The sequence below is a fragment of the Haliotis rubra genome, unplaced genomic scaffold (genome assembly GCF_003918875.1).
Source record: "Haliotis rubra isolate DU_JTF1 unplaced genomic scaffold, ASM391887v1 Scf463, whole genome shotgun sequence".
In the NCBI taxonomy this organism is placed as follows: domain Eukaryota; kingdom Metazoa; phylum Mollusca; class Gastropoda; order Lepetellida; family Haliotidae; genus Haliotis; species Haliotis rubra.
The window spans coordinates 86,043-110,789 of record NW_025767150.1 but is presented as its reverse complement, the minus strand read 5'-3'; the positions used below and the strand labels follow the sequence as shown (position 1 = coordinate 110,789).

General features: G+C 39.7%; 1 protein-coding gene and 1 long non-coding RNA gene across 3 annotated transcripts in view; one reads left to right on the top strand and one right to left on the bottom strand.

Annotated features, from left to right (window-relative positions):
• Positions 1-24,747, top strand: part of LOC124290383 — a 90,089-nt gene that overhangs the window by 38,202 nt on the left and 27,140 nt on the right. The gene's annotated exons all lie outside the window — the stretch shown is intronic.
• On the bottom strand, positions 1,156-9,452 carry LOC124290384. The gene is made up of 3 exons (XR_006901910.1): positions 9,442-9,452; positions 8,182-8,183; positions 1,156-1,281 (listed from the first exon to the last, which is right to left on the bottom strand). It is a non-coding gene; the product is annotated as an uncharacterized LOC124290384 (long non-coding RNA).

Sequence of the window (24,747 nt, the reverse complement as noted above, 5' to 3'; positions counted from 1 at the left end):
AAGTGCATATTATTCTAGGAAAAAAGTAACAAACTGTAAGCATGTTTTTTATATCGTAAAAGCTGCAGACAATTTGAATATGACAGATCACATCCACCCCTGCAGAATCAATTTCTGATGTACAAGCATCGTCTTCTGAGATATAATGTTTTATAAGCGCTAATAGCCAAGTTGATCAACCTGCTGTTAAAATAAGTCCTGATAGTCCAAAGTAGGGGGGCAGTGGGGTAGCCTAATGGTTAAAGCGTTGGCTCGTCACGCCGAAGACCCGGGTTCGAATCCCCACATGGGTACTATGTGTGAAGCCCATTTCTGGTGTCCCCCGCCGTGATGTTGCTGGAATATTGCTAAAAGCGGCGTAAAACCAAACTCAGTCAGTCAGTCCAAAGTAGGTGTACTGACAAGGAGATCTTCCACTCTGTAACAGTGTAAGTATTATAGTATTTATCATACCTAGATGTATAGCAATATGGACAAGTCACTGTTGTTCATTGGCTCCAAGCTTGGTCCAATCACAAGGATGAATAATACATCAACCTGTCACAAGCTAATGGTGAGTCTCCTGTCCACAGAAGCCAGTACTGTTTGGGGACTACTTGAGTGTTTAAAGTGTACAGTAGATAGGTGTCAGACAGTGTTGACATCTGCCCAGTAGTTGGTTGACTTGTCCCCTCCATAGGACAGAGAGAACCCTATATGAGAGGAATATATTTCCCCATCAACAATACCTGACACAGTGAAACATCTCACTTGCCTATCTGCCCAGATTAGAGGAAATTTAGGAAATTTCAATTGTTTGCTATTTTAGTGATTTCAATAAAAATATGTGTTGTCTTTTTGCAAACAGAAATATATTAAATTTTCAAAAGATCTAAGACACCATGCTATTTATGTGGTGTAAGTATGGTTTTACCATTGCCTCCCTTGCAAGTGAGTGAGTGAGTGAGTGAAGCAGTATTCCAGCAATATCACGGCAGGGGACAGCAGAACCTTTCTTGAAAGAAGCAAGTGTACAGAATTTCTGCAGTTCTCTGTCGACTTATAAATTCTTATTTTTTTAAAAATATTTTGTCTTTAAGATACTTATTGCAGAATTATGTCAATCACAGAGGCTGTTTCATGACACATGGCAGGCATGCTAGTTTAGTAACTCAAATATACTCGAAACTGTAACAGTTAAAGTTTACATTGCAAATTTCATCCGATTTTGGTGTTCAAATCATGAGTTATTAATTGAATTGGGCAGAAGGTGGAATATTCCTAGATCAGAAAGATTGTGTCCTTTTTTGTATTGTCCCAAACATTGAATCCAAGTACCATTTTTGTTTAAAGTGCGCATTTTATCATAACTTAAGATATACACTTCTTCCAAAATATTACTGGGAATATCCAACTTCAGACAAGATGCCAGCATTATTTTTCTCAAAAGGTGTAGTTTTATGAAATCTCTGTAAATGTTTTTAGCAGCCAAGAAAAGACAAACTCTCTTTAAAGATGTCCCTCTTAGATAAACATTTCTAATGCATTTATTTTGTGAAAGCTGTTACTCGTATAAATACATCTACTATAATTGCGAGCCATCATTTCAAGCTCTCTGTATACAACAAACATATGTACCACAATATCTGTATCATGGGCCTATGGCCCCCTTATGAAATAAACACATGTCAATGGCAGGCATGCTGGAATGTTATATTTTCCTTGATGAGTGAGATTATTTGAAGCAAGGGTCTGTTAGGTCTGCTAAGAACTGTATGTCTTAAGCCATAGATAAGTAGAAGAATGAAGATGATGAAGTTTGCTCCACATGTCGAGGATTCTTTGTTTAGAAGCACCTTTTGTGTACCATTTACCTAACTCACTCATTCCTTTATCCTACAGATTAGCTAGTAAGGTGCCTGATCATCAAATTATTTCATTATGATATATATTGATCTTTAATGAGATATTTCAAAAATGTCTTTGTTGTCATTAATGTCAAATTCTGTTGACCCATTTAGCAGCTATCAATAGAGAATATATATTGCATGCTAAAATATTCCCTTACCACACTGCATATATATTAGGATTGACATATTCAAAACCTCTTTGCAGCACTTCATTTAGAATGTGCGGTTTGAACTCAGTGCCCAAAGTTAGTGCTCAATCATTTAGCCTTGACAAAAGTTTCTGTGTTGAGTGTAGTGACAGAATGTGACGTTGCATAGAAGTTGTAATAAGACCGTGTGACTGTAACACCTCAGGAGTGATACAGTTATTAGCGGTTCTCGTCATGTATGACATGTAACACAATACCAGGCTAGGGACCCATTGTTCTTGAAGCTATGCCAGTTTAGTATGGCCATCAGCCAGAAAGTCATGTGGGTCGCTGTGACAGCTTAGTCTGTTGCTAATGTAGATTGTATTGTGTGGAGCAGGCCTCTTGTAGCTCCATGTTGATACATGAAGTGGTGATAAGGCTGTGACTAGGAGACTTGTGAGATGTTGTCAGTGTGGGAGAAGTTGTGGTGACTCTCTTGTGGTCGGCCTGACTTATAGATACAGGTCTAGGCCATGTTGTACAATGAGTGAGTGAGTGAGTTTAGTTTTACGCCGCACTCAGCAATATTCCAGCTATATGGCGGCGGCCTGTAAATAATCGAGTCTGGACCAGACAATCCAGTGATCAACAGCATGAGCATCGATCTGCGCAATTGGGAACCGATGACATTTGTCAACCAAGTCAGCGAAACTGACCACCCGATCCCGTTAGTCGCCTCTTACGACAAGATAGTCGCCTTGTTATGGCAAGCACATGGGTTGCTGAAGACCTATTCTACCCCGGATCTTCACGGGTCTCCATGTTGTACAAGATATGACACAATGATGATGCTAGTGTTTCTCTTTTGAAGTGTTCTAAAGTAGAAGCTGGTGCTAGTCTGTAATACCAGCCATCATTTATGGTTGCTAAGTTATTCTGAAGATTAGTCAAAATTACAAAAAAAATTAAAAGGCTCCCTTTTGTTAATCTTCAGTTTGGAACCCTATTTAAGTTTTGCTCTTGGAAACAAATTCAGTTATATACAAGATATTGTGTTATATTTATCACCATAAGTCATCGGTTTGAAGTCTGATGGTCAAAACATGAAGAGCTAGGAAACTTATATAAATTGGTCAACCACACACCTTCAGAGAATATCAGTTGTATTAAACAGTGTCGAAATAGTGTCATAGAAAGCTGTCAGGCAGCTAGATCCGGTAGTGCATCGCCCGTGAGGTTGTCTGGCCCATCTCCCAGGAAGCCCCCATGGAGCTAGGTGTGATAACATTAGCCTGAGTTATGACAGTGTTGTCAAACAAGGATTTGGTCACTGTGAAATATGCCTTAGGGGTGCCTAGATCACAGTGTACAGTAAACCATCAGTGTACGTGACATTATACATTTACTACATTTAGTGGAATTAACCTGCTGTGTACAAGATGTAAGTGATGGGCACTGTGGGACAGCTGATGATAACCATTCCCTGCTGGTTAACAGTAATCATCATCTCTGAAAGTGGCAGGTGCTTGTGTATCTTAAACTATCTTTGTAAGGATCGTTCCGGCCAAAACATTTCCTTTTATCTCTACGGTACATATAGGCCCTGAGTGATAGGAATAACAAATAAAGATGTAGGTTTTTGTTTATATTACTAATAATCAAAGCTAAACTGATATATTTGGAATGAATCTTGATGGACATTTGGTAATTCTATGTAGGTGCATTACTGTTCACATTTGAGACAGAGCATGTAATGGAAATAAGTAGGGGTGGGTATTGCACAGAATTTTCATATTGCAATATATTGCGATGCGAAAGCATGTATTGCGATATGTATTTTTAAACAAAACTACTTATAAGCGAGTTAATGCTTGATTTATAAAGCAAAAACACAACAAAATCACTATGCTTGATTAAGCTTTAATAACAACTTTTAATCATGATAAAATAAAAATGTGAAGAGTATTTGGCACAAATGAAACAAGGAAATATCCGAAGATTTCCGAGTGTTACGAAGTTTTCCGAGTGCTAGCCAAAATACCCGTTTTCAACCAGCGTATCGCAAAACGTATCGTTTTCATGTCTGAACCGGTAAATACCGGTAAACCGGTTATATTGCGCAGGCCTAGAAATAAGTGATACGTTTGGATGGCCCTAGTTACCATGAAATAATGTTCCATCAAAACAAATCTGCAGAATTTCATTATATACTGGACGAAATAAGTTAGGGATATTGGTGTTTTTATGATTGATATTTTATCAGTGTCACAATGAGTAAATAGATCATTATTCATAATTTCAAAATTTGCATATATCCCTAACTATTTTTGTCCAGTATATTTGTATAAGACTTTATGTTTTTATTTATTGAAGAACACTTTTGAGAAATGTGACAGAAGATACTGACCGTCTCCAGGAATGAGGCCAGTTGCCAGGTGCATGTTAGCTGTTGTTGTGGTGTGCAATACAAGAAGAAAATTCATGTTTTCAGAGAACGTGTTACCTAATTTTGTGTAATGTGATCATTTGGAATAAAAGCCTTTGTTGCTTTGTCAGGATTATGTTTACACAGAGTTGATATTTGATAAAGCTAGATTCACTGTTGATGGTATACACAGAATGAAATGGGTGTACCATGTACGTGGGAGATAGCCTTGATGTATCAGCTGGGAGCCCTACTTAACACCTGGACAGATGGGCCGGTCCAGCCTGGTAGGGGTGTGTGTTTGGTTTTCCATAAGACTATCTGACTCAAACTGACAGTTACAACTGAATAACTGCAGCTCCACCTCTGACATGTAAAACTGTCATCATTTTCTCATCCTGTTAGTCCATTCATTTGAGTTTCGAGGTAATTATTGGTGATTGAAGAATTTATAAGAATTGACTTTAATCTGTTTTTTTTGTTTTTGTTTCTTAAAGGGAAATCATGATAAAAACAGTATTCACGCTTTGTCTATAATCCACTCTTGCAAGGTGTTCCTGTTCATGTCTGCAAAAATAAGAAAATATTAAACTAAATTCTCATGCAATTTGCCAATTTTGTTTACAGGTACTAAATTTTAACATAATTTTGGTTTAACTTCAGAAAAGATTGCAGTATATGTTTTGAAGTTTGTTTCGAAAGCAGTATGACATGTATTTATAAAAGATATACAGCTCTGTTGCATAATGAAACTGATATTGATCATGTTCTCTGTTGATTCAAGTGTTCTGGAAGTAATCAATGGCTGCCTGGACAATGATGAACATGATATATGCTGTGGGGAGGGAATGTTGATAGTCTAGCTGTTTGCCCACAGTAATGGTTTCACCCACATACTACTTCCTGTTTCTATGGCAACATACAAACATCCTGTAGACATTGATCTCTCACATCAGGAAATTACTTTCATGTACAAGATCGGTAGTCCACTCTGTGAGAGACTGACACAGCAACTGTTATTGACTCAGAGACAACAATCAGCTGAGGAGAATATTCATCAGTTTTTGTTTACAAAATACTGGTATTGATAATGGATACATGATCAGTAGTCTCCATGTATATGTATCGATTTGGGTTTATTATTTAGTTCTGGAGTATTTTGTTGATGTCAGCGTTGCTGGAGAATGCGGCTGTCATGGAGTGGGGATATGAGTTGAACTTAGTCTCATCCTCGACTACGTGGGATGGGGATGTAGAAACCAAAATATGTATTGTAAACATGCTTTGTATACTGAAATAAGTATAATATCAATTACGTAAACATTTGTATCCTCTGTCAAGGAGTGGGAGGGGAAATAGGAATGAGTGTTGTTCGCCTGTCAGTTTTGTTTCACGGAAACTGTTAACTATTTTAAAATGAAACTCAAACGCTGTCCTTAAACACTGTTGTATTGAAGTTGAAGGTATCTGTGTTACAAATACTTCAACTTATTCGAATTTCGACAAAATCTCAAAATTATAACTGAACAAAATATACCTCTATGCGAGACAACCTTAAAGGTTGACATAAAAGTGTTTGACATAAAAGTGTTTGACTGAAGATGAGTGGGGAAACTTTACATTCAGGTCTTCACAAGACTGAAGATAATTTCACATTGTTTACTACAATGTGGGCAAACAAATTTCTAATGTGCTCCATGGTTGGGAGAGTAATAACACTGTTATCTTAATTGGATAGGTGGTAGGGCATTGGGAGGAGAGGTGTTACATCTGTGTTTGGTGTTGCTTTTCCAATATAAATCTTGGCCACAGTCATGGCCACAGGCTAGTAACGCATGAGCATGAACCTTGTGAACTGTTACATACCTGAATGAGACAAATCACATTATGATATACCTGATATGAACAATTTTGTCTTGTTTTACGAAATTCTTTACATCTTTCTTTCAAGGCAGAACTGGACGGTAGGGTAGCCTAGTGGTTAAGGCATTCGCTTATCACGCTAAAGACCTGAGTTTGATTGACCACATGGGTACATTGTGTGAAGCCCATTTCTGGTGTCCCTCGCCGTGATAATGACCTGAGTTTGATTGACCACATGGGTACATTGTGTGAAGCCCATTTCTGGTGTCCCTCGCCGTGATAATTATTGATATTACTGGAATATTGCTAAAACTAAAGCTGCATAAAACCACTCACTCACTCACTCAAGGCAGAACTCTGTGGGTGAATTTGGCCACTAATCCAAAGCCCTATTCTACTACAAAGAGTCAATTCTATACTGGAAGCCATTAAAAATGCAATTTGACATTCATACTTTCTTTACTCACACTAATTTCAACATATATAAACCTAACTGGCAGATATGTTTTAAGTGAACATCTGTGAATAATTTCATCTGAAAATGTCCAGTCAACAACAACAACATCAGTGACGCAACAACGACATCACACAAAGGATGGGTCACTTGCAGTCAATATCGTGTGTGTCCACCGTGCGCTGCAAGACATGCTCGCAGTCTTTGGGGCATTGAAAGACACACATTTCTCAGGAACAGCTGTTGGATGGTCTGCAGCCTCTGATGGTCTGTGGTCTGATCATGACACCACCCCTCCAAAACGATCATGTTCAAGGACACAGGTTGGCGGAAGTCTTTCTCCTTTACGCCGATAAATCTGTTGGCGCCCATCTGCAAAGGATAAGTTAAACCTGGATTCATCTGAAAAAATGACATTTGGCCATGTCCTGTTGCCAAGATTGGCCCCATTTGCTGCCCATCGCTGTCTGGCAAGTCTGTGGCGATGCAATAAGGTTGGACCACGGCACGGGTGACGACACCGATGTTGAAGGCAGCAAGGCGTCCTTGCACCTTTGGGCTGAAATGACGCTTGACTTGTGCCAATTGTCCTCCTTGCCTAATTCATCAGCTGTTTGGAACCGATTTCGCAAGTGTGAAACTCGGATATTGGCGGTTTTGTCGAGCTGTTATCACAGGTGGTGCACCAGGTCGCGATCAATCAGCAACACTTCCGGTAGCCCGCGTTGTCTGAGTTGACTTACAGTGGATGGATGCACATTAAAGTGCCTGGCAATCATCACATCTGAAGCACCTTGGCTGACCATACCGATAACCTGATTCCTTTCGTCTTGTGTCAAGTGTGGCATTTTCTCAAAGTGATTGAGTTCCACAATTCCTTGTGCTTTTACAGGGCCTGGGTGCAGGTAATGCATGTGCACAACGTGTTTCATGAATGTGGTTGTGTTTACGAGAAATGTCAAAGGTTCAGTTTTAAGTATCAAAGTTCATGTGAGAGGAATGCTCCGGGACTCGAACTCGAAATGGGCCAGAATAACAGCCTTTTATCCCTACATCCTCTGTATCGCAGGAAAAAATCTTCAATAGAACTTTTGTAAGTTTCAGGACAACAAATACCAATTGCGTTTTTAATGGCTTTCAGTATATAAAATTGTTAATGTGAAGCCTTGAAAAAATACAGCATATTTCTTAGATTACATAAGCCCATCTCACCCTTAGAAAGTAGATTTAAAGCCCTTACATCAATATCAGATCTAATAGTCGATGTCCCACTCTCAGCAGTGTAGTTGTGGCTATTGCCAGTAGAACTGTGTTAAGACCACCAGGGAGCTTGATCCCAAACAGACTGGTCTCCTGGTACGCTATAAGTCGATGTGCATGTAGTCTTTGTCTAAATCTGTTTGCACTCCCCTGCCACACCACTGTAAGCCAATAAACTGTGCAGGTTCGGGTAATAGGTGGAACAGTAATTAGTCAATACCCGTGGTATGTGGATTGTTATGTGCAAATACCATGGTATACAGGTAGAGGGCTTCTGTAGGTTGGCACTGCTTGGCTCTTGTTGACGGTATAGGTACTGTTCATACTATCTCGCTTAGTGGGCTTAGTCAAATCTCAGCTGTACAGTTAGACCGTTGTGTGTCCAGGGATAGTCACAGATTTGCAGGTAGATTGTTGAATGGAATTGGATGGTGGTGGTAATGTTGTTGGGGTGTGTATTGAGATATTCAAACAAGTACCTGATAATGTCATTACCTGTCAATTATTAATGTTAGCAAAACTCACACTCTCAAATCATTGCAATTCAGATGATCTACCTAAAAAACCCAGAAATCTCTTTATCCATTGTAGGTCTTTACAATCTTTTTAAAAAATCATGATGGAAAATAGAAACCATAAAATCTTGATAACTGCTCATATTAATAACCATGATCAATAACTTATTCATTGATAAATAGATTTTATAATCAGAAGCCTGCCAGCAGTTTCTGCAGGACTGTAACTATGTTGTGAATAGCCAGCAGAAAGAAGGAAAGCTTACCGACATGTAGTGTTTCTTCTCTCTGGTACATACCAGATACTGACTGGTAAGATGTTACTGGGATCGGTATATTTGAGGTTAATGGTCTCCATGCTTGGTTGAAATTTTCACAGAAAAGTATATATCATATCATTCACTGTTGTGACAGTACTTCACATGATCCAGTTTGGACATGTGCAAGTCACTATCAATGTATCTGGTGGAAAACAGGTGTCATACAAAGTCTCAGATCTATTTATAAGTGATGAACAAATATTTTAGCTGGGTTTATTTGTTTGCTACTGGCCCAAGTGACTGGCAGATAAATATGCCTCCCTTAAACACTGATAAACATGATCAAAGTGTCAAGTCATGGGTTTCTGTTTAGCTGATCAGGTCGTTAACTGCAGTTGACTTTAATATCTAAAACCATCTTAAACCATTACAATGTCATCAGACCGCCTCCGTGGTGTAGTGGTTAGAGCATCCACCTGGAGAGCAGAAGGTCGTGGGTTTGATCCCCCCACCGCATCATACCAAAAGACGTTAAAATATGGTACTTGTTGGTCCCTGCCTGGCGCTCGGCATTAATGGGTACAACAAGGACTGGCTGTCTTGGAGTCAGTATAATGTGTCTGAGTGGGGTGTTCATGCTTCACTGCGGTATGGTATCTCAGTGGGCTAGCACTATAAAACCAGCTTAAGTCGGGGCTAGTACAAGCAGCCGCACATACACATACACACACATGCACGTCGTCATATGAGCGAAATATTCTCAAGCACGACGTAAAACCCAATTTCACCTCACCTCACAATGTCATCATGCTGTTGTTGATGGAGCATTTCGCTGCACATTCTGAATGTCATTTATGCATGAGGTCATTCTGCACATTATATGGAAAGTATATATCAACAATAACATGTTTAAGACAGAGAATACAACCAATCTATTTGAATTCAGAAGAAGAGGCAACAGATATTTTGTGATTTTTCCATCAAACTATCTCTTATCCTACATTATGCAGCATCATATGTGAAGAAGGTGTTGTAAGCCTTTTCCTCCTTTGATTAGTTTTCTCTCCAGTTTATCTGAATTAAGGTCAAACAATTAATAGACACATGGGCATTAATGAAGCATCACCAAGGTTACTAATGTTTTAAACTCTGATCAGCTGCATGAAGAGATGCCTTGGCATGAGAGGGATGGATACTCCAGGTACTAACTGTGGAGTCACTGGTGATTCCTAGGTTGACAGTATTTGTATAATGTAACAGTCCTCCTCCTTGTGTGGGCTTGGTGCTGATACTTTTTGGAAATGTTGAAATGGTGTCAGCTTCATTATTTGGGTGATGGTAGTGCCAGGTGTTCTACTTGATACTTTACTACTCTGTTGTCGTGTTGCTATGAGGTTTCATGTATGGAATTCTACAGTGCAGCTAGTGGAGCTTTTATGTGCTCTTCATGTACCTTCAGGAACCTGTGAAAATGAATGCATTTGAAGCACTCTTAAAATATTGTTTTGACAGGGTGAATCTCATCAGTAGAAATTTCCAGTACAGCTTGGTTATCAGAATTTCCTTAGTTCATAAACTTTTATAAGAGTCCCAATATCAAGTCAAAGAATTTTTAATACATTTTTCATAACATTAGGGAGCAAATTAACCTGAAAGTTTTACAAGATGTTATAAGCTTATGAGAAGCTTCATCAAAAGTACTCAGAATAGACATTAGAACAGCTGACTTGGGGAAGTAGTCTTGTCACATGTTGCATCACTGAGAATCAGTGAATCAGTCATGGAATCACATGTCGAAATAGAAATATCATTTGTACTCCTTCAAGAAACTCCTCCATTACTCTGCTTACACAATGAGGAGCGGTTGGGTAGCCAAGTGGTTAAAGCATTCACTCGTCATGCCAAAGATCTGGGTTCAAATCGCCACAGGGTTCAATGTGTGAAGCTCATTTCTGGTGTGCCCTACCGTGATATTGCTGGAATATTGCTGAAAGTGGCATAAAACTGAACTCACTCACTTACACAATGTACAAGAGCCACTGGGAGACAAATGTAACAGTAACTCCAGCTCTTGGTAAGTGCACTTATGCTGACATCTTGTAAAGTCTGACATTGAACATGATCAATGACCCACAACAGGGGCAGGATGTTACTGGCAGGATGTTACTGGTTACTGGCAGGATGTTACTGGTTACTGGCAGGATGTTACTGGTTACTGGCAGGATGTTACTGGTTACTGGCAGGATGTTACTGGTTACTGGCAGGATGTTACTGGTTACTGGCAGGATGTTACTGGTTACAGGCAGGATCTTACTGGCAGGATGTTACTGGTTACTGGCAGGATGTTACTGGCAGGGTGTTACTGGTTACTGGCAGGATGTTACTGATTACTGGCAGGATGTTACTGGTTACTGGCATGATGTTACTGGCAGGATCTTACTGGTTACAGGCAGGATCTTACTGGCAGGATGTTACTGGTTACTGGCAGGATGTTACTTGTTACTGGCAGGATGTTACTGTTTACTGGCAGGATGTTACTGGTTACTGGCAGGATGTTACTGGTTACTGGCAGGATGTTACTGGCAGGGTGTTACTTGTTACTGGCAGGATGTTACTGATTACTGGCAGGATGTTACTGGTTACTGGCAGGATGTTACTGGTTACTGGCAGAATGTTACTGGTTACTGGCAGGATGTTACTGGTTACTGGCATGATGTTACTGGCATGATGTTACTGGTTCCTGGCAGAATGTTACTGGTTACTGCAGGATGTTACTGGTTACTGGCAGGTACTTTATTCAAGGGCAAAACTTTCATAGCTACGTACATCACTGTAGACTTGATCTAACCACATACTACAAGATGGTAGAAAGTTTAACCTTTATCATCATTTCATGTGTGAGAACAGCAGATATGTTTTTTTCTAATGATGTACACTAGACTTATCAGGTATTTGTCTTTGTTTTAATTTAATTAATATGCGGCATGAAATTTGGAAACATACTTATGAATGTGGTATTTAACCTTGTGACATATAGAATGAAAACACTGCCTTGAGTAGAGAAATATTTGAGACATTAAGTATTAATGTATGTTATATTTGGGATTTGGTATAAATGGAAAATGATATTTGTCTCCAGTTTGCATTCTGTGCATATTTGACTTGGCTAAGGTTGTACAACATAATCAAGTGAGTGAGTGAGTGAGTTTAGTTTTACGCCGCACTCAACAGTATTCCAGCTGCATGGCGGCGGTCTGTAAATAATCGAGTCTGGACCAGACAATCCAGTAATCAAGAGCATGAGCATCGTTCTGCGCAATTGGGAACCGATGACATGTGTCAACCAAATCAGAGAGTCTGACCACCCGATCCTGTTAGTCGCCTCTTACTACAAGCATAGTTGCCTTTTGTGGCAAGCATGGGTTGCTGAAGACCTATTCTACCCCGGATCTTCACGGGTTACAACATAATGAAGATTGGGTCAGCTGTGACATACTGGGAGTTGCACAGCATCACGTTACAGTGAATACCTGGCTGTCACGGCAACAGAGATGCAGAGCCTCTACATTATTTATTGCAACTGTCAGCATAAGAGGATTGACAGTGTTACTGAATTAATGGCTGGCCTCTCATCTTGAAGTCACTGTTTTCCTTTTCATTCATCTAGTGCCTGAAACAGAACTTTTGTTATCTTTTGTTTTCTGTGTTTCTATGGAAACAATCCTACAAAAAAATGATTGTCAATTGGCATTTCATGGCTGTGTTTGACCGTTATTCATCCGCAAATACTTTAAGTACATGTTGTTTTATGGGGTTTTATGTTGCAGACATTGATGTCCCACTATGTTGTGGTCGTTACGTGTGTAAATTAGATGCTGATGCAGCCGAGTTGAGTGATTGTGGGAGAGATGACCTGTATTGGCAGGGCACAGTGACATACTGCTGGTCAGATCACCTGCTATTGCTCTGGGTGGGTATGTATAAGAGAAACCAACACAAAGATGAGAAATAGGATGATGTTGTTTAGATTAAACCTAAACTCCACTTTTTGCCTGGTGTAATGTAGACTTGGGTATTTATTTGTTGCTGTAGTGTTGATGGAATATTGTTAGCTGAAACTTCAAACACTCACTCACTCACTCACTCACTCACTCACTCCTCACTCACCACACCCACCCACCCACCCACCCACCCACCCACCCACCCACTCCACCCACTCCACACTCACTCCACTCACTCACTCACTCACTCACTCACTCACTCACTCACTCACTCACTCCCTCACTCACCTGAATATACAGCACAGTAGACAACCAGCAGAGAATTAGCAATTTTTTTTCATCTATTTAACCGAAGAACACATTTCATATAATGTTCAATAAATATTCTGTTGTCATTTTGATCTCCCAAAGCTTATTTGTTACCAATACAATCTGTGAAGCATAAAGTGAAAGTATGGTGGGTTTAAAACCGATACTGTTTATTGTGTAGCTTGGAAGTTCCCATATTATTTTGTACTTCATTTACACACAGCTATTTTAAGAGAAAATTGCTCCATGGTCAAATAATGAATGTAGTTTTCATAGAGATAACTTAACTGTTGAATAGATCAAAGTTTGATATGTATCAATACTTTCACTTTGATGTAAGTCCAAATTGTGAATACAGGCTTGATTCATTCATGACATGAAGCCTTGTAAGGCAATAAGGCTGACTTTCTGTTTCATGTTTTCATTGTGAAAGGAAATGCCACTTCCTACTATTCAGAACAATGTGATACACTTCAACTCTCATGCAGTCTTACATGGTACATGTTTAGAAATCAATGCAAGCCCACAAGATTGTTGCTGGATTAAGTTTTAGAGGGGTGGAGTAGAGTATAGTAGAGTGTAAAAGAGTGTAGAAGAGTGTAGTCGAGTGTAGTGTAGTACAGGCCTACCATACAAACGGTGAACAAATCATCAAAACTGAACTGATGTACACCAAAACAGAACAAAAATCACCAAAACTGCAACCATATGCTCTAAAACCGAAACAATACCTCTGTAATGGAAGACTAATCATTTGAAATGGAAACAAAACTTGCGTATCAGCTGCAAGAGCGCGCGAGAACGGTTGCTGAGCGTACAAAACGGCATTCATAGCATCCCAACACGGCAGTCATAGCATCCCGAAACGGCATACAAATCGTCAAAGATGGCGGCGAGGGGAGACGAATAGGCTTTGGTACATCATGTTTTTCGTCACTATGAGTCTAATCTTGAAAATTTGATATCGGGATGTAGTGCATAAACCCCCTATTGTAGTAAGCTTCAAACCTATGTCCATACTTCTATATGTTATTACAGTGGAATGAGTGAGGTTTTATGTCGCTTTTAGCAGTATTCCAGCAATATAAGTCGGGGGGACACCAGAAATGGGCTTCACACATTGTACCCTTGTGGGGAATTGAACCCGTGTTTTTGGCATGATGACAAACCCTTTAACCACTAGGCTACCCCACTAGCCCCTATTACAGTGGTAGAAAACTGCTTGAGAATATAGAGCTCCAAATACAGGTGGTTGTCAGTGATTGTGTAATGCAGATTGACGACCCACTCAAACCACTTGTCACACCCTGTATATGATTCACTCAATATATTTGCTAAGACCAAAGAGTTCATATTTTACTTCAGTCTAAGTAAACTTAGGCTCAGTATTATTCGTTGCACTGCTATACTGAGTCTAACAAAACCTTGTGGAAGGTCGTGTCAGGTAACCTTTTCAATTGACCAATCAGAACACAGCTTACCAAATCGCAAAAGTTGACATTCGCACATACCTTTGAACTTTTACCTCGAAAAAGTTTTGTACCCGAACAATTCCGAATGCTATTTTCCGTACGATCGCTTCCGAATGATGCACATGGAGCATGCCACAACCGTGAGTAAACAGTCGCTAAAAATAGCGTTTTGTCAGTATTCAAGGATGTCAGCTTGCGGAAATATTAGCTAATGATAACCATGTCAACAGAAACCCTAAAGCGTATTTTCTGAATATATAGTATAGTACAGTATATATCTGTATTTTATGTGAGTTTTCATTTATTGTGAGGTCAGTGTTGGCGACTGGGGAAGAGTAAATCCATTTTGTAAGTCCCGCCGAACCCTAAATAGTAGCCGTTGTCTGAGTGGTTAAATCCGTTCTGTCGTCTTGCGTTTGATTGGATGGTCATAGGTCGCTCAAAGGTTATCTGACGCGACCTTCCACAAGGTTTTGTTAGACTCAGTATAGCAGTGTCACGAATAATACTGAGCCTAAGTTTACTTAGACTGTATTTTACTTAGTTATAGTAGAGGTAAACATACTATGTTGTCAATGTTTGGCACCAAATTCAATTTAGCACAATTAAATCTGCATATATCTTAGATTTATGCTCAAGACACATTATGTTTATCTCCTAAATCAGCTGAATGGAACATCCCAGATATAAAATATTCCCTGTATCGGAGTGTCCAGCAACTCACATTAACTATCAAAACACTTATTAAGGGCATCACAGACAGTACTGCAAAAACACGTACACACAAAGACATACACATAGATGCACGCACGCACGCACACAAAATATTTTTTATGCCCGGATTGATATGCTGTAGCTCTTTCCCTGCCTAATGGTGTAAAGTATGTTAGGGTGAGAACAATACTTTGCAGTCTGCCCAAAACATTTGAGATTACTAGCCGGAACATCTCTGTCAATATCAGTATTATCATATGAACTTATGATTCTAAACTGACCTGACTAGATAGAATTTTTCCTGACCCTGTTATAAGATCAACTGACCACAGTTTTACACTGTTTACTATCAAATGTGAGTATTGGTTTAAGATAACATGACAAAAGATCAGGTTAAATACTGATTTTAGAAGCATATCTGATAGTAGATCAACTTCTGTTATTAAATGAGTGATAAAACAATTAACCTTTAGGTCCTTTGGCCCGGTGTGGCAGCTGTCATCAACCACTGCCACTTTAACAATGGAAAGCAGCGTTACTGGTAATTGTATATCTGATAACGATTATTTGCACCAAGCTCAGCAACTGCCTCTTGAACTTGACACACCTACACTTTCCATATTTAATTATTAAGAGCAGGATGCTAGTCCCCTAGGACGATGTGTCCAGACTGAATGGACTTAAAGACACTTGACCTAATGTGAGCACTAGAGTGCAAGGACTTGTATTCTCCTAGGACGATGTGTCCAGACTGAACGGACTTGAAGACACTTGACCTAATGTGAGCACTTGAGTGCAAGGACTTGTATTCTCCTAGGACGATGTGTCCAGACTGAATGGACTTGAAGACACTTGACCTAATGTGAGCACTTGAGTGCAAGGACTTGTATTCTCCTAGGACGATGTGTCCAGACTGAATGGACTTGAAGACACTTGACCTGTTGTGAGCACTTGAGTACAAGGACTTGTATTCTCCTAGGACGATGTGTCCAGACTGAATGGACTTGAAGACACTTGACCTAATGTGAGCACTTGAGTACAAGGACTTGTATTCTCCAAGGACGATGTGTCCAGACTGAATGGACTTGAAGACACTTGACCTAATGTGAGCACGTGAGTACAAGGACTTGTATTCTCCTAGGATGATGTGTCCAGACTGAACGGACTTGAAGACACTTGACCTAATGTGAGCACTTGAGTGCAAGGACTTGTATTCTCCTAGGACGATGTGTCCAGACTGAACAGACTTGAAGACACTTTACCTGTTGTGAGCACTTGAGTACCAGGACTTGTATTGTCCTAGGACGATGTGTCCAGACTGATGGACTTGAAGATACTTGGCATACTGAGCGCACTTGAGTACTGTGACTTGTATTGTTGTTGGCTGATTTGTCCACAGGACGCTTGTCTTACTATGAGCCCATGAGTACTGGGACTCTTATTCTCCAAGGAACAAGGTGTCCTGACTGTACGGATGTGAAGACACTTGACTTATTGTATAGCAGTTGTATCAGTGTAATCTAGGAGCAGTTCAAACAGCTGACTAACCATGTTTGCTTGATTGCATTCATTGACACCAACTCCGAGCATGCACGTACTCCCCTCTCTGCTTGTTGGTGATAGTGTATGCTAATGTGTCCATATTGATAGACTTGGCAAAATGTATTTTAACTGATCGAGAATTCAACTGACTTGATTGAATTTGAATGAGAGCAGGCACTACCTCATTGTAAGACCGTTACCAGTAAGGAAAACAGTTTTTCCCACCTTGACAACCAATAGTGCTGAGGAAAGTTCTGTACCAGGAGGTTGTAAATCTATAAAGAAACGAATAATTGACCTAAGACACAGTGAATATAGGATCACATAAATATGGAGGCAGTGTGTTCGTCAAAAGGATTTATGTGTTGATTTATTGGAGAAAAAAATGACATGAAAGTCAAGGCAGTCAATCAATAGACACTTCATACCCTGCCTGTCAATCAGTACAGGAGCTGTTATGATAGACAGATCAGCTATTGACAGGGAATGACTTGCTGGTCACCAACACGAGTCAATTTGTCGCTCCCATACCTGATTATTGTGTATATTGATTTAGCCTTGTATTGACGAAGCAGGTGGGATCATGGTGCAGTAGTGATGGTAATCACCTCCGCGATGGTCATGTTCATTACGTTAATGTATATCGACATTTTGTCATGGCTGCCCTTCGTTACTAACTTGTGTTATTGAAATATTAATCATTTAAAGCTGCTGCTAGGCGTTTGACTTGATCCCTGTTGTTGCTGCGGAACAGACCAACATTGGATTGCAGTTGACAGTGGAGTAGATGAAGAAAGTTTCCAAGACGATGTCGGATATATACAGATTGACAGAACTATACGTTGCGGTGAAGATTAGAAGTAAAGTGAAACGGGACTGACTTCACTGCATATATCTGCCAGACGGGGGGTGCTTTGTTACTAATGCATCAGCTTAGTGAGACACTGATCTGGAATATGACAGTTGGACAAATGACAAGGTGGGATTCTTCGTGTTATGTGAGAGCTCAGATCTGTACTGGACTTGTGGGGATCGCTGGGACAACTTCTGCGTGAAACTGACAGAGTGTAACTTGAACTCAATGTCATAATTGGATGTAGAACCACAGTGAACACTAACCTGGGTAAAATTACCATGTAATGTTCTCAGTGTGATTAATGTAATAAAACCTGGTCTTTGTGGAGAAAGTATTCAAGCAATATTTACTGTAGAGCTGTTTCAATAAGGAGATTTGTTCCGGACGCGTGTTAACAATTTGTGAGGGTCTGGTAACAAATTGGAGCTGTATTGGCTAGTCTCGAGCACTATCAGTCTTCACACTACGTGCTTGGTCAGCAGTTGAAACATGAAAGAATAATGGTGGAAGTCCACCTCCTGCTCTATATCAACTAGCCTGCCTTTATCAGTGGCTGTCGTGTCAATGGATGGAAAGGTGTTCTCCTTGGTTAACATATAATCTCGCACAGGTTTATGCTTTCAAGTCCTCATTGACATCTTGGCTCACAATGGATCTGTACTGACAGATACACATTTAACTGTGCTGGCTGTCAAAGGTGTTGTGTACTGGGGGCACGTGTATGAAGGTTCCAGTGTGTCGGGGAATGCCTCTCCGCCTGCCCGTGCTCACACAGAAAGGTGTACATGGACTCAACATGGTGCCATATGACAGTCTCAAACTCAGGTTCAGAGGCACGCCCACTCAGGAGTTCCTTCTGGTTCAAGAGAGGCCCAAAATATGGTCAGTATACACAGTGCATGGTACCTGATCTGGAGTTAACCCTTTGTAGCCTGTCAGTTTTAGCCTATAGACTGATTCATTAGCATGGTATGAGAAGTTTTAGAACTTTAGGAAGTCCTTGTCATAAATGTAATGTTAAGGGTCTCAATGGTCTCAAGATGGGGGCGGTGGGGTAGCCTAGTGGTTAAAGCGTTCGCTCGTCACGCCGAAGACCCGGGTTCGATTCCCCACGTGGGTACAATGTGTTAAGCTCATTTCTGGTGTCCCCCGCCGGATATTGCTGGAATATTGCTAAAAGCGGCGTAAAACTAAACTCACTCACTCACTCAAGATTAAAATGCTCTTGCAACAGACCTCAAATACCTTGGGTCCTTGTTGATTCTGACCACTTAAATCAGTGAAATAGACTCAAGGTATAACTGCTTGAATTGTACAAAACAAGTAGTAAGTGGTATAATGTCATTGAAGAAACTATGACATATTTAAGACTTTACTTAATCTTGAGTTATTGATAGATAGAAAGAAGCTGACCAAGTAAAGTGAGTGGTTTTCTCTTTGATTCCAGCAGATTTTGTATGGTCTATATTGAAATTACTCCATGACAGCTAGGGGTGCACCTTATTACCGATGTGGTAGAATTGTTTAATGCTAATTACTTTGTGTCAAATACATTTGGAATGTACTGATATATTTTGTTTTTCAAAGTCATGCATATTTTAATCTACTTGGCAAAGTTTGCATCAGAGACAAGTGGAAGTATAATTCAAAAGTTATCAACTTGATTCCTGTGATAAAAAATGTGAATCAATATTCACAGACATCTTCCGGTATATGTCGTGGCCATTACACATGTGTTGTGACCATAGCCCCAGCACACACAACATGAAATTGTGGACAATATACAGGGAAAATCTGATTTAATGGATTGTTTATATTTAGGTTCATAATAAAATACAGTATATTGTGGTATGTATTGCACCACATGAATAATTCTTGCAGTGAATTGAAATACATACAATCAGGTCGATACGCTTGACAATTGAAAACACAACATGTGGTTCATTGATCTGATATTTCTTGAAGGAGTATTCACACAGGTCTTTCAATTGTTTTCTGTTTTATCGACATATATATGGGGTTTTGTAATATACTAGGAATATTTCACCGCTAGAAATACATTTGGATAACTATAGACCTGTGAATGCCAATATGATTTTTTACATGATATACCCGAATACCATCATAAAAAATGAGACTGTATATTGACATGACTTATGGGTTAATTTGCTTACTTATCTGTTTAGCTTTTAACAAACAAATTTGTCTCAAAGAAATTCAGTCATAATATGACTGAAATAATGCTGGAGTGATTATAAAATTTTTAACTCGCTTTCCTAGAAATTAGGGCAAAATGAGAATTTAGGGCTATTCTTGGTAGTGAACATAAAATGGCAATTACAACCCATTTTACAATATTTGGAAGATGAAACGACAGAGGGTCTATAATGCGTATATTTTAGCAAGTGTGTAGGTAAACCATCCTCCTCCAGGAAACCATGGCATCGCCACATCTTGGTGCCATCAGTTGCCCGTTGCCATGCAGTTTGACACCCTAGTGCTGACCCAGTCCGACTCTTACAGGTCTACTTTCAAAAGTGTCAGTACAGTCATCACTAATTCAGAGTTTCATGATTAAGGGCAGTGGTCACAGTTTATCAGAACTACCTATTAAACTCCCTGTCAATAATTGATGACGATTACCCAGTTAAATGGAAACTTATCTCATTAAATTTTGACAGCAGGTTTTCATAGTGGATTTAGGACACAGCTAAATGTGGTTCTTTAATCATCTAATTAATTGATTTTTGTTTGACTGTTCTATGTAGAAGTGTTTGAGTAAGCTTAAGGTATGAGTAGGACATCCTTCTGGAGAAGGAGAAAGGAACACACTGAATGTACTGAGAGAGGGTCATTATTTAACCATATACATGTACTGTTTTCTGTGTATGTGCCGACTGAGGGAGTTTAGTTTTACGCAGCTTTTAGCAACATTCCAGCAATATCACAGCGGGGGACTCCAGAAATGGGCTTCACACATTGGGGAATCGAACCCAGGTTTTTGGCGTGACGAGCGAACGCTCTAATCTTTAGGTTACCCTACCGCCCCATGTACCGACTGAAGTGTACTTATAGGTATGAGTAGGAGTTGCATCTCCCTGTAACCTTCAAGGGGTTCCTAGAAGGTGGGATACCTTAGTGGTTAAAGCATTCCCTCGTCACACCCAAGGACTGCGTTAGATTCAGCACACTGGTACAATGTGTGAAGCCTATTTTTGGTGTCCCCTGTCATGATATTACTGGTATATTGCTAAGACGATATAAAGCCCCACTCACTCACTCACTCACTCACTCACTCACTCACTCACTCACTCACTCACTCACTCACTCACTCACTCACTCACTCACTCACTCACTCACTCACTCACTCACTCACTCACTCACTCACTCCTCACTCTCACTCTCTCTCTCTCTCTCTCACTCACTCTCTCTCTCCTCTCACTCTCTCACTCTCTCACTCACTCTCACTCACTCACTCACTCACTCACTCACTCACTCACTCACTCACTCACTCACTCTTGTAACCGACAAGGGAATCTGGGAAGAATGGGTTCCCAGTAGGTTCTACTTGTAGTCACCAGGGGATTATTAAAAAAAAATAGATCCCAGTAGCTTCCACTTGTAACCAGCAAAGGAATCTTGAAAGAATGGGTTCTAAGTGGCCTCAACCCCTGGGAGATTCTTTGAAGATACATTTGTCGAGTCAAAACTTAATTGTGTACAGACAACCATGACCTGGCTGCATTGTTGTTGACTATGGAAGTCACATCATCAGGTTCATGAAAAAATTGGTTCTTATATTTAAATTTGTAATGTGTGATTGTAACAATTTCCCAAAGGAATAGATATTTCGTGTCACAATGTGAGTATAGTATCATAGGTTCGTGTTGATTTAACCTCGTTTCATTTCTGTTGATGATGGAATATGTCTCCCGATGGCAGGTGTCAAAGTTTTATGTATGGCACAGGCTGTTATATCAATGCTTCACTATTAGCCCTGAATTCATTTTGTAAGGTACTAGTATGAGTTGTGCCAAATAGGGTTGGTAAGCTGTCAGGTGTCCCAACAGTGACTGCATAACATTCAAAAGTCACCAGGGAGTAACTGAATATAACGGACAAGAAATATGGCACTGAATGTAATTTGAAAGATTCAAAGACCCAGTTACTATTTGACTATTTGTTATTCAAGCCCTGATTCATATCTGAGTACTATGAGATCAGTTTCAACATTTGCTACAATATCTGTTCATCAAATATATTAACTGTAAGAGGAAGAAATTCAATTATTTTGAGGTTACATTCCAGAAGAGTTCTTTTGTTACAAAGGTCATTTCAATTTCCAAGACATGTTTTTTTAAGGAGTCATAACTAGCTGTGAGTAAACACTATTCATACACAGATTGCTTTGCAGTATCATAATCAATCATAATCAATCCATTTCAAGTTAATAAAGGCACTTTCCATGTGTATGTGCTCACACAACAGTATGAGACATTGCATTAATAACACTACAAGCCTAATCATTGAGTTATTGAGCTGACCACAATCATACAATTCATACACGTATTAATCAGGCAGGATAATAGATTGACTATAAACAGGCATGCTAGCCATTGCATACTGCCCTTATTTCAGTTAGGGCTCTGTTAGTGATCCTAGCACTACGACTGTCATAAGTCTATATTAAGGTGTTGCAGTTGGATCATCTTACAATATAAACTAAACGTGTTGTTGGGTCCCCTGTGGAAATGTCTGCAGTTCTGACTGAACCAAGTCACATTGTTTTTTGCTTGTTAGATTTGAATGGAAAAGGATCAGGTCACTCATCTATGTGGTAACTTTTTGTGTGGTGTGTGATTTGGAAGGATCATGTTTCTAGCTGCACCTGTTCCAGGGTACTTATAGATCGTGCTGCCCAAGCTGTACAAGTGATTTGCCCTGTGAGGCCCGAAAATCTGTTTCACTAGGAACCACATGTCCCTTTATCTTTATAGTGTTATTCAGTTTACAAATTATGTTTACTAAGCTAAAATTAGTATGTAGAAATGAACTTGTCAGTCTGTGCCAACATTGTTTGAATCAACTAGTTTAAACTTGCACCTTGGCAGCATTACTACTGTAGTTTAGTCTTGGTGTACTAATGTCAGCTGATTCTCCTTGGCTGAAAATATAGGCTGTAGACGAGTGGCTGAAGTTGGAAACTGACTTGTGAACATGTGAGGTTATAGTTACAGTTCTGTACAGATCAGTCCCTGTGGCCAATAGATATATGTACCCATGAAAATCTGGGCTAGAATTGGTCTTCAGCAACCCATGCTTGTGAAATGTGACTAATGGGATCGGGCGGTCAAGCTCGTTGACTTGGTTGACACATGTCATTGTATACCAGTTGTGTAGATTGATGCTCATGCGGTTGATCACTGGATTGTCTGGTCTAGACTCAATTATTTACAGGGGAGGTGGGGTAGCCTAGTGGTTAAAAGCGTTCGCTCGTCGCGCCGAAGACCCGGGTTGATTCCCCACATGGGTACACTGTGTGAAGCCCATTTCTGGTGTCCCCCGCTGTGATATTGCTGGAATATTTCTAAAAGCGGCGTAAAACCATACTCACTCAATTATTTACAGTCACTGCTGCCATATAGCTGTAATATTGCTGAGTGCGTGTTAAACAAAAAAACAACCAACCAGTAGATATATATGAATAGTTAGAAACAAGCAGAGTCTCACTATACGAGGTTTTTATTGTTAAAGATTATTTTTGAAGTAACACATTTTGGACACTGACATCAGGTAAATTCATTTTCATTTTGTCTGTGCCCTATTTAATACTAGAAACAAAGCAATAGATGAAGTAAGGTGAACTTATGTTTAATGTCACATTCAGTGCTCATTCTCTTATATAACAATATGCATGCCCGTGTGTGCAACTGCTTGTCCTTGTCTGGGTTTACAGTTGTATTGTGCTAGCCCACCACACTCAGGCAGAGATTACTGACTCCAAGTCAGTCAGTTTTATCCCCTTACTGCTAAGTGCCAAGCAAGTGCTTGTTCTTTTGGGTTACATTAAGTGTGGCAAGAAATAACAAAGACTGCAGGGAGAAAGCAACAATGACAGCACATACTTGTGTTATTGGGGTTCATGAAATGTCGTAAGAAAGCAACAATGACATATGGTGTTCTTGATGAAGTGTGGCATGAAAGTAACAATGACAGCACATGTGCTTATTTTCTTGGGTTATTTTAAATGAGACAAGACAGCAACAATGACAGCACAGGCTTGTGTTCTTGGGTTACATTAATGGAGGAGAAAAAGTAACGATGACAACATATGCTTCAGCATGTGGAAATCTTGTGTCTTCAAAACTCATTTGTATATCAAAGAACTAATTTTTTACAAAGATGGTGAGGTCACATGTAAAAGATGAACTGTTTCATATGGAATTAGTTACAGAACAAATATGGCCAGTGTGATTCTAACACGCAAAACTGTGCTTTGGAAATAATTTTCCTAAAGATTATTGTACAAGGAATAAATTCAATACAGCAAATGATTCCCCTAATTACACAAAAACAATGTCATTCATTAGAGTTAGTGTGCAAATGGGCTCATGGCAAACTGGAGCCTTACTTCTGAAAGTCAAGACCTGTGAAGATCCGGGTTAGAATTGATCTTCAGTAACCCATGCTTGTCGTAAAAGGCGACTAACGGGATCGGGTGGTCAGGCTCGCTGACTTGGTAGGCACATGTCATCGGTTCCCAATTGTGCAGATCAATGCTCATGCTGTTGATCACTGGATTGTCTGGTCCAGACTCGATTATTTACAGACCGCTGCCATATAGCTGGAATATTGCTGAGTGCGGCGTAAAACTAAACTCACTCACTCACTCACAGAAAGTTAAACACTGTGCTCTGAAGACATTATGATTGCAAATACTTTGAAAAAATGACATTTCTTTATCCACACATTTGGAATTTATATCAGTGTATATTTCCATTTTGTGGGTATATCTTTTTCAGGCCTATATTCCAACTATGAGATACCCCCTGATAA